The sequence below is a fragment of the Dipteris shenzhenensis genome, chromosome 10 (assembly GCF_047967505.1).
Source record: "Dipteris shenzhenensis isolate YYH24624 ecotype China chromosome 10, Dip_SZ_1.0, whole genome shotgun sequence".
NCBI classification, from domain to species: Eukaryota; Viridiplantae; Streptophyta; class Polypodiopsida; order Gleicheniales; family Dipteridaceae; genus Dipteris; species Dipteris shenzhenensis.
The window spans coordinates 25,192,847-25,204,746 of record NC_141605.1 but is presented as its reverse complement, the minus strand read 5'-3'; positions in this window follow the sequence as shown (position 1 = coordinate 25,204,746).

Below are 11,900 nucleotides of genomic sequence, written 5' to 3'. Positions count from 1 at the left end.
AAAGAGAATGAACTAGAGAGATATGGACTCAACAATCTACATAAGAGGATATCTACAAGAGGGAGAGAGAAGGCTCATGGAAGAGGCTTGAAGAGACTAGAGCTATAGTAGCATGAGGCTCAAGGGTGGAAGATATATATTGAACAGGGGAGAGGAGGGTCTTTTTATAGAGATTTTGTCACCCTCCTTCACCCATTTACAATTGTTGCATATAGATTCCTTTCCCCATCAATCACATAAGCCCATATGTCACCATCCATTTCCTTTTTGGCTCCTCTTGCCATGTGCCCCATTAAAAGATGCTCAAGGCTCTTAAAATATTGAGAAAGCCAAGAGTCTCCCCACATGGAGCCCATAGGGACCCTCTCTTTTCCATATGTCCACATCCTCCTTATCCCACATAGGAATTCAAGAAGGATTCCTCTTGACTCCACATTCTTCCACAGTTCTCCACATGCCTTCCACATGCTTGGCATGTGATCTCTCTTATATTATTGGAACACATGGACATGATACCCACCTCTTTGTATGACTCACTCTCCCTATTTTCTAAAAACCCATAATATCCCATACACTAATAACTTTCACCCCATACCAAGGTACAATGATCCATTCCACTCATCCTCTCAATCCCATACAATATATTGAAAATAGAAATAAGTGAAAGCTGCTAGGCTATCACTTGATACTCAAACTCTTATCAAACATAGAGAAAAACAATACTCACATAATTGGTGATTGAGCTGAAGCAGCCACGGTTGCATGATGTTCCAACCATAGGGCTAGTTTAGTAAAATAACAATATATTAATATTCTATTGAGAAATATATTTTTGTTAATTTTTTCTCAACCATGCCACTGGGTTGGACAACAACTACTGTCTGTTCAACCATTAGGGGAATTTTGGACTCAAAAAGGGCCTCATAAGGAGTGGATTAGCAAAATGGATTAAGAACTAATAAGGTCTATAAAGGGTCCCATCACCCCCATATGAGTCCAAAAAAGTACACCTCCCTAGGCTTTGCTGGTCCCAAAAAGTGCACCTCCTTCTCCCACTTGGAGAATTCCCACCATGTGCAAGAAGTCCACCCTCTTTATACCCCAAGGTGGTCCCCGCTCCTAAAAAGTATCTCGTGGGTGCTACTCCCCCCAAAAATTTGAAATTTTTCAAAAGTGCCAAAAATGACCTGAAACCCTTCCAAACCTTCCCCCTATATAATCCCGTGGGATAGAATAGATGCATCTTGGAAGGGGAGTGAGAGCACACAATGAAACCAAAATGTAGTTCTCTATTATTGATTGTGAGAGAGGAGACTCTCTCTTATAGAAAGGGGGAGAAGGTAGCACCTTCCCTACATAAGTGGCAATCAACCCCTACATCAGTGGGAATCAATCCCTACATCAGTGGGACTAGCCTAAATCAAAGGAACCTCCCATGTGGGGGCCTTTGGCTTACATCATCACTTAGGTCACACACTAGACACATCATAGCACTTGATGTGCCTTTACAACACACACAAACACACATGTGACTCCCCTAGATGCACACATGCACCATAGAGCAAGCCCTTGATCACACTTATCCCAACATACCCTCCCTCAAGGGTTTGCCTCTTGCAGTGTCAAGGATACATCTAGTCTCATAGTTTCTCATGCCATCTCATGGTGGTCACGGATAAATCTATGGCTAGGATCTCATGCTAGCAGAGGTGATTTACAAAAGACATTACATATGACATTCTTTTTGGAGTACTACTCCAGGCAAAGAATCTCAAAATTTGACCAAGTGATGATAAACAAAAATTCAAAAGACAAAGTGCTTAAAGAGCATAGTCTTTTTCAAAGTTTGATTCTTCATTTGCTGATGGAGTTCTTCCTTTAGCCAGATTTGCTTTGTTGTTGAAGTAGCCATTCTTCACAAGAAATGCTTCATTCTCTTTGGAGTTGTTGTTCTTCATGGAATAACACATTCCCTTTTCCAATTGTAGGTAAAGGAACTTAATAAGCAAGATATATTTGAAGCATTTTCCTTGTGCATCAAATACTATGTGAAGATGATCCCAAGCTTCATGTGAAGTTTCAAAGCCATCAATGTGGTGAACATATGAGTCACTTAATCCAAAAGCAATGATAGCAAGAGCCTTCTTGTCTTTGATCAACCAATTAGCTTCTTCTTTTGTAGACTTCTTTTCCTTTCCATTCACAACATTCCATATCCCCTTTTTCATATGCATAGACTTAGCTTTTGTTTGCCAAGTATGGAAACTAATTCCAACAAACTTCTCTATTTGCTTGGGCTTAGTCATCTTTACAATTCAAGTACTCATCAAGAGAGAATCACATAGTCATCATTCAAAATGCAAAGTATAAGGACACTTATGAGCTCCATGACTGAGTTCTATTACTCAAGTACAATCAAAGCAATGAAAGTATGCAGTAAATAATGAAAGCCCCAAACTTATGGTGATTGCTCAACACCCTTTGACCAAAATATGCAGAATTCTTTCAACAGAGACCAAAGTAGATTGGAGGGTGCAATTCTCATAGCTCATTTTTTATGCAAGAAGAAAGGCCTTATACCAGAGAAGGTCCTCCACCAAGGAAGCGCGCAATGTTGTGCCAAGTTGCCATAGCCAGGCTTGGTAAGGTCGACTGGTCTTTTCACATTTTCTCCTCCAATACTTGACCAAACGGGCTCAGATTTCATCAGCAGCTTGCCTATAATGTCGTCCAACTCGAGCTCAAAGGGATTTGCAAATGGGTAACCATAGAGGTGACATTACGCGATTCATCAGTGGATAGTTTTCGTGTTAGCATTGCACGTACAGGTAATATCTCTCTAATTGCTTTCAGATGAAGGTCGCCCATACTCGAGGAGTCTATAGCTCAGAGGATTTGAACAATGGTTGCATATAATGGGAGAAGTGAGCTCTCACAGATTTGGGGAAGAAAGAGGAAAATGGAGATGATGAAGAAGCTTTGAAAAACTAGTAGTTTATGCTAGAGAGAGCATCTAATGCTAGGCTAGGCTAGATCTAGAACCTGGCTCTGATACCAAGTGTAGAATCCTGTGGGATAGAATAGATGCATCTTGGAAGGGGAGTGAGAGCACACAATGAAACCAAAATGTATATCTTTATTATTGATTGTGAGAGAGAGGACTCTCTCTTATAGAAAGGGGGAGAAGGTAGCACCTTCCCTACATAAGTGGGACTGGCCTAAATCAAAGGAACCTCCCATGTGGGGGCCTTTGGCTTACATCATCACTTAGGTCACACACTAGACACATCATAGCACTTGATGTGCCTTTACAACACACATGTGACTCCCCTAGATGCATACGTGCACCATAGAGCAAGCCCTTGATCACACTTATCCCAACACCCCCAAACCATGCATATGCACCCAAATCCCTTTCCAACCCTTGAATCCTTCTTCTACTCACCATAGTCTCACTTTCCAATTCCTCAATCCTTCTTCTTATCACCTAATCACTTTCTAACCCCTGAATCCTTTTTCTTCTCACCATAATTATTTTTCATCACTTTTCTAACCCTCTTATGGCTCCATTGCAAGATTCTCCTACAATGTGGTGCTTGGTAGTTGATAGTGTAACAATAAAGCTATTTTGTAATCTAATTTTTTAAATTACTTTCACTCAATAACTCAAATCTATTTTCTCACATCTCTCATTGTTCCATTTCAATGTTGTCAACAAGAAGTAGAAGTGTTCCTTGAGTTACAAGCGCATGTGACAAAATGTGTTCTTGGCAGGTTGCGGTGGAGCAAGCAGTCAATCAAAGGGTGCAATCTACATGGTGCATGAGGGCTACATCTAGGGATCATGAACTACCTTCTCCTTGTATCTTATTGCATGAACATAATTCAAATCTTTTCAAATATGTGGAAGTAATCTCGATTGGATTTCAAGGAACTTGAGCATGGATGGATAGAACATTGCGGCAATCAAAGGTGGAGGGAAGAATCTTCTTCAACATGATGGAAGTGGTCAATCTTTAGCACTTACCACTATACCCATCAACATTTATCTGTCTTGTATGTGTTCTTTTCCTTTAGAGGACACCTATTATATTATAGTGTGTCCTTTTGTAGACACTATATTTTGGCTCCCCAATGGAGGTTGCTTGTACTTGCCCTTTCTATAGTAATTGATATTATTTCATTCTAAAATAAATAAATGTTATCATTCTCATGAAATAAAGTAAAATCATAATCTATGTTGTTTTATTATTGTTGTCTTATTCTTGCTGCTTGTTGAAGTTTACCCAAAACTCAATTTTAAAAAGGCCTCTGGGACTCAATGTGCATGTGGGTGTGCAATTGGATCAAACAATGTAAGTTTGGCCCAAATGTGTGCTTGGCCAAGAGGACTTTGTTGTGTCTTATGACATTACTTCTTGCCCCTAATCATCCCCTTCCTGGTGATTAGCAAGTTTCTCTATAATGAACACCAGTACACCCCATTAGCCAAACATCTATACAAAAAATCAGTTGAGACAAGAAGAACAAGTATTTTGTAAACAAAGAAAGGCAACCACTTGAACTAGGCTTCAACAAGATTGAGGCCCAAATAGTGGTTCCCAATAAATAAAAGAGAAAAAAGATGATTTGGAAAAATATTAGGCAATCTTGACCCCCCTCCCCCCAAAAAAAAAAACTATTAGGCATCCTTGATTTGTTGGGAACCAATATTTAGGGCATGGGGAGACATTCCCCCAAAAAAAAATTGAAAAAAAATGGCCAAATGGCCCCAAGTGTGAGCAGGCATGACTTTTGGCTAGAGGGGGACCCCATGTCCACATGACCTATAAGATCCCTTGGTTGAGTGATCTTATATGATAGTAGGCCATCTCTTTTTATCATATCCCAAAGGTCAATCACAAACAACCACCGGCCTGTTTAGGCACCACTCACCTGCATTGTATCAAGCATGTGAATTATTTGCTCTTCAAACACCTTGCATCCCATCTGCTTTTAATAGATGTCCTTTCTATTTGAAGAAACCCTCGTATTTTCATGCTGGAAAAACATTGTCACTATAGAAATGACTTCCACACTTAGGTTGTCTCTCCTTTTCTTGGGTTCTAAGTCCATCACTTCAAATTTCTTCCAGCCCCAGCATCTTTAGAGAGGCATATAGGTGGGGTTGACTCTTTGTCTTGCCCAGTCGAGCAATAAGTTCTCCAAAATGCCTCGTGCTTCAAAAGCGATAGCTGCCATAAGGTTGGAGACTTGCTTCACTATTTGTTTTGGGCACCTTATTGATATTAGGACGGATGTAGCCACCACGTGTTTATCGAGGGTGGTCCCTTCACCACCTGTGAAAACTTCTTTGAAGGAGCGGCATGGTCTTCCATCAAATCTTTGCACCAGAGTTGAAATCTTTGTAGTTTTCCCCACCACCTATACGTCAAAAACATCTTTGATCACCTTAAAGGATGTGATCACCTGGTACCAAGTATTTATGGGGTCAGGCAGGGGTTCCTATGGTAAGGACTTCTCTTCTTTGAGTGGATTTTGATTGATCTCCTCATTATTTTCGTCTTCATCTGGACCCTTAGCATCAGAGAACAAAATGGGCTTTAATATTTTGTACCATGTTGAGGTGCCCAGGTCTTCTACAACTTCCAGACCAACAGACTCATGCAACATTGTGCCATGGAGTGTGTGGTACTGGTGTGCAGTGATGCAGTGTGTTGTGATGTGGATGGTTGTGAGCGACAAGAGGTAGTATTAGTGATAGGAATTGGATTGATGGGGACCAGAGGTAGTAATGGTGGTAGGAGTTGGATTGATGGGGATTGTGGGGCCTTGGGTAGTTGACTTGGGGGTAGGGCAGGATGAAGTAAAAATGGCCCACCTTGTGTTGAAATATACTTCTTGGAAGTTAGATGTTAGTAGGCCACATGTGAATCATCAAACCAGTTGAAGCTAGTTTCAATCATTTTTTGTAGGGCTTCCATAGGTCGATTAAACACTATGGTAATGCTAGTTGGTTGATATTGGGAACTATAATAAGAATCAAGAGAACTAGAGTCGTATTCAGCTTCTTGCCAGCCATACCCTTGCATCCACCTAAGACCTTCGGGCAAGGAATGTGGACTGTAAGGTATGTCCTGCAAGTCACTGTGTGTTAATAGTTCTAGTGTAGGCCTATTAAGCGAAAAAAGGAAGGATTCTTGGAGGATTTGGCACCAAGCCATAAAATTGTAGATAATGGGGTGGAAGTCTAGGGTAAGGATGTTTAAGTCATCATCCAATATGGCATCCTCATGGAAATAGGCCATAGCTATTATTGGGTGGGCATGGGAATTAGTACAGCGGAGGAGATGGAAGGTGATAGAGGGTAGGGGATTAGCGAAGTTCGTGTGGTGCTGTGTGTGGCGGTGGCAGTAATTGTGTGGAAGTAATAGTTGAAGGTGTCTTCAACCATACGTGGTGCAAATGCAAGTGCAGCAACACATGTGGACGCTAACAAGAGCTGCCAATGGAGTTCGTTGAGGTCCTATTTTGGAGATGATGGTGGCATGGCAGTAGTGTGGCTAGCTTGGAGTTGATCCTATAGCCGAAGAGTCTGTTCATCTTTCTAGCATAGGAGGGCATGGAGCTGCTCAATCTAGATGGCTTGTTGTTAAAATTGATTTGCTATAGCCAGATTTTGAGCTTGTCTGCCGATCGACAATGGCTTGGCATTGGAGTGCTTCATAATTAGTTGCCAAGGACTCCGCCCGTGATCTTTCCATGGCAAGGGCCAGCTCCATTTCCTATAGCTTTTTGTGAATCTCTTTGGCACACTCTACTGCCTACAGCCCTATGGCCTGACTATTTTTGGTCTGCCCTTTCCTTGTGGAGTAGCTTCTACCTATTGTCCCTCTAGAGGCATGCCACATGTGTGTTAAATGCCTATGTTAACCGCCATGGTTAACAATCATATATATTGCAAGATAATAGGGAGGGGATGAAAGGGAGATTGTAGAAATATGCCTTGGAAACATATGGGTGATTGCCATAATATTTAGAGGGTTCTAGTACCTTAGAGGGAACCTCCTTGGGGGTGGTCATCTGTCCATTCATCCATCAAAGAGATCTCCTCAAAGGATGGGGTTCCCTCTTACCAATGGGCATTTTAACCTCTGGGGATAAGAATGTGGCTAAGCAAGCCACATCTCGAGGTTGGGTAATTGGCTCTCGACCTATTGATTGTGGCTCTTTGAAGCCATAAAAGGACATGTGGTCCTCTTCTATGACCTGATGCCATGTGGGGTCCTCCTCGAACATTTTATGCCTTAGGAGAGAATTCCCCTCTGAGGAGCCACCTCGTCCACCTTTGCTAGGAGGGGATAGGCTTTAGGAGCTCTATTGAAAACTTGAGGGTTCATATGGCTCGTATCCATGCCCTTTCTGGTCTTGAGCGGTTGCTCAAATCTCTCTTGACAATTTCGTAACAACTATTGTGCCTCAACAAGGCATTATTTTTAGATAGCAGGCTCGGGGTATTCACCCTGGCCCTTAGGAGTTGAGTTTTTCTTGTAACTTAGCACTCCCTTGTATTGTCCATGCATTTAGGCATTTGATTGGTTGGATTCTAACCCAATGGGATGTGCCCAAAAGATGATGAAGTGGATATAGTAATTGTATCCTCCTAAGACCCACTCTAAATAATTACCCTATCCAATCCTCTTTCTACCTTAACCGCACCTGTATGGTTTGTATCCTTTAGCTGGTGGGATATACCTATTTTATCCTCTTGGCCTACTTACGGAATTCCTTGCTTAGAGATCTCACCTAGGACCTAGTTATTATGTTTAGGGACATCGGAGAAACTTGGTGCCTTTTGATACTCAGCAAATTAATGTGGTCATTCTTGGGGTCCTACGCACTGGACAATATTTGTAAAGATGGTCCAACCCGCAACTAGAGCATTGGAAAATATTTGTAAAGATGGTCCAACCCACAACCAGAGCACAATAGCACACCCATAGTGATGGTACTTGCCATGGGCAGGGGTTGGTCATATTTATAAGGGCAGTCTCTTAGGAAGTGAGGTCCTTGGCATTTAAAACAAGCCACTGGTGGGGATTGGCTGATGCCTTGTAAGGACACTCACTGGGACAATGGGGGCCTTGACATGTATAGCATTGCAGATTTGGCCTATGAGTCAAGTTGTTTATATCCCTGGATTTTTAGTGGTGGAAGCCATTTGATACACTAGGATATACTGTTCATCCTACATGATGTAATGACTTACATAGTTGGAATGGTATGGAGGACTTCCATATTGTGAGGAGTCACTTGCCAAAAGGGCGTGGTTTGGTTCCTTTCACTAACTAGGTGGCTCCTCAATTATCACCTGGTTCATAGGAGTAATCCGAGGTGGTGGGGGATGAGGACCCAAGATTGGTGGAGGAAATGGGAGGTTTTGAGTCCTATAATGGTCTTAAGTGGAAAGTGGGACTCCTTGAATAGTCAACTATCCCTAATTGGATGGATTCGGTGGTGCGGGCAAGGTCAGGGGCGGCCTTTGTTGGTACATTGGCTAGGGGATAACCTTTGGGTCGCAACACTAGGAGGTATCATGGTTTCCCCATCGAGCACAATGGGCACAATAGAGTATCGGCCTAGCCCTAGGCAAGGGCACTCATTGGTAGGATGGTTGCCCATGTAGATGCCACACTACATGTTTTGTCTTGAAAATAGGTGAGGATTTCTTGGGCCTTCCCTCACCAATCCCCCGTTGAGTTGTTGGCTTAATTGATTCAAAGGTTGGTGGCCAACTCCTCCATATTTATGCCCTTGGTGGGCAAAGTTGGCTCCTTGGTTTCACATGTCACTCACACTAATGGTTTTACTAGTTTGGGACACAAATCAGATGAAGCCACTTGTCTCTTTTCTACTTGGTCCTTCTCTTTCATATTATCCCCTAGGCATATATCCATCTTGCTACATAGCTCAAAGGATGTGGGGTCCATGGCAAAGAGATGGTTGTGGAGTTTGGAGTCCCACATCCCTATAAAGAAGTGTGGCAAGAGTTGCCAGTCACTCATCCTTTTGTGTGGCTCGCACCATGAATTTAGGTGCTCAATCGGGGTGATATAAGTATGAAGGGACTCCATCTTCTTCTGCTTAACCTCATACAATTGGTTAATAGGGTTCATTTGGGACCACTCGCGACAAACCCCACTATGAATGACTTTCTTAGTGTATCCCAATTGATTTTTTCTTCAAGGTTCAATGCCCTATACCACTGTCCTACTTTGCCATCAAGGCTTAATACAAATGCATTGACCTTGTCCAAGTCACCTATGTCCCCAAAGGTCTCGCAGATTTGCTTGAACCTTTCCACGTGGGACATTGGATCTCCTTCCCTCACGAATTTAGTAATAAGTTTGGAGATGGTGACTGGTTGATTCCTTGAGGAGTTGGTGAGAAGTGTTTGCGACATAGGAGATTTACTGGTGGGGAGGGCACTTGACCATAGTTGGGCATCATTGGAGGTGGATTATAGAAATTTGTTGGCTATGCGAAAATGGGATTGGCAAGTCATGATCCACTAGGCGCTGGGACTAGCATTCGAGGCAAGCTTGGACTTACTTGCTGCACCAGTGATGGCCTAGGCATAGGTACACTCACATTGGGTATCAGTCTATAGAGTGCGGCCATGGGGTTAGGAGTGTCTTCTGGACCACCTCCCAAGTTGGAGGTGAGGAGCCATTGTTTGTGGTAGTGTCTTCCCCCCAAAGTCCATTTGTTCATTCATTTGTGCCCTAGGATTTGGCGGCTGATAGCCATGTATCCTTGGCTTGAAGGTGCCACTGAAGGATGGCTCTCCCTAATAGAATTGCACATGTGGTCCCAGGATTCATTGATGTGGTGGGAATAGGCATACTCCACGTGCTTCTTGGTGCAGAGGATGTTAGAGGGCCTTGTGGCTCCTCAGGCACTTTGGTTTGCCTTGCGAATGGATTTACCATGTCAGGATCAACAGACCGACCAAACCTCCCCATAAGGTTGGAGATTCGATTCCCTAAGCTGTGATGTTGTAGTTGAGGTGGTGGGGGAATGGAGTCTAACTGAACTAGAATTGGGAGCCATAGAGGCCCAGGGATTTGAGTTTTTACCCATTTCTCCATCAAAACTCATTGAGTCCTTCGAGCTTGAGGTTTTAGTGTGTGCACGACCGTGCACTGAGTGTGAGCTTACAAGTGAGATTTTGGAGGGTACTAAGTCTAAGGTGGGTACTTGGCTGGATATAATATTATTGAAAGCATTGTCCTCCAACTCTGGTTCACATCCAAGAACCCCACCAGACGTTAGGTGTGTGTGTTGATCACCCTATCAAGATACTACGGTTAGTTTCGGTCAATTGTGTGAGTCTGGACCTAAGGCAATGAATCACTGAGTTAGCCTTAAATCTGCGACTTAAACGTCACTTTGTTAGCCTTAGTCGCTACGTTGCATTATAAAGTAGCAACTTGGAAGTTGTTGCATTAGCCTCAGTTGCTTCGTTGCCCTGCTTCGTTGCCCAGCAGGACAATCAAAGAAGTGACTCAAATATAGCAAGGACTTGGATATGGCTACGAGGACTATTAACACTATGCAATAGTTATAGCAGCAGGTCGGATATAGCAGTGAGTCATGTAAGACAAAGGGTTAGCTATAGCACAACGAGTTGACTTTTGATATGAAAACTGTCACATTGCGAGTTGATTATGCAAAAAGTTAGAAGTCATTGTGTTAGCCCTAACACTACGAGTTGACTTTTGATCTGACAACTACCAATTCATTTAATGACATGTGCTAGGCAGTAAGTGAGCTACCAATGGTAGGTGGTGTCAAAAATTAATGCAACGGGTCATTGCTACATTATCAACGCAACGACTTGATGCTTCGCTATGTTAAGCTTAACGCAATGACACACAGGCTCACAGTTTTGCCAACTAGTTTTTAGGGATTTCCTCAATTTTTACAATTTCTATTCAAGATGTGTGGGGTGTGGGGGATGCTATACTACTTAATCTACCTACTCAAAACAAAAAACAACATAAATTTTACGGTGCAAATGAGGGATTTTACAATGTGACTATCTACTCCTCTCAAATCCCTTTGAATTCGCTCCTAGGTTCATTTCTTAGTGTTTTTGATTGGATTTGACCTCACAAGATGCTTAGAAACGTCAGCTACATACTCTTATGATTTAACAGTAAAAAACCACAGTAAACAAACTCCATTCACCAAGAAATGCTTTCCAAACTGAAAAAACAACACTCTTCTTTTCTTTCCCAAACCACTTTCTCTACACGAATCTTCAACACACCTAGTTAGAAATGTTGAGAAATGGGTAGTTTAATGGAAGCAAAACGAAGCACAACACAAAAGCCTACCTAGCTAATCCACGGCAATGATGCCAAAAATGTGGTATTGGTTGTGACTCAAGTGTCATGGGGAAGTTCACCAATATGCCGAGGGCCTCCCTCCTCAACTCCCATGGTGCAAGGCTTTGTCGTCCACTTGTGTCAAGCAAGTAGCTTTTAAAGCAATCAAGAGCTTCGATCAAAGAGATTTAACTCAAGAGTTAAATAAAATAGCCTATAAAATTTCCCCCCTCTCCCATCCCTAAAACTATGAAAAATTGATCATCAAAATAAGTGGATGAAAATGAATATGATGTCAAATAACAAAAGGAGAAAAACAAGGTGAATTTTATTCATGTGGCTTGCCCTAGATGGTGAGTGAAAAAGGGGGCAAATTGTAAGTTGAGAGAGAGAGAGAGAGAGAGAGAGAGAGAGAGAGGGAGGGAGGGAGGGAGGGAGGGAGGGAGATGAAAAGGGGGCAAATTGCAAGGTGAAAGCAAGAGAGAGAGAAGGAGAAGGAGAAGGAGA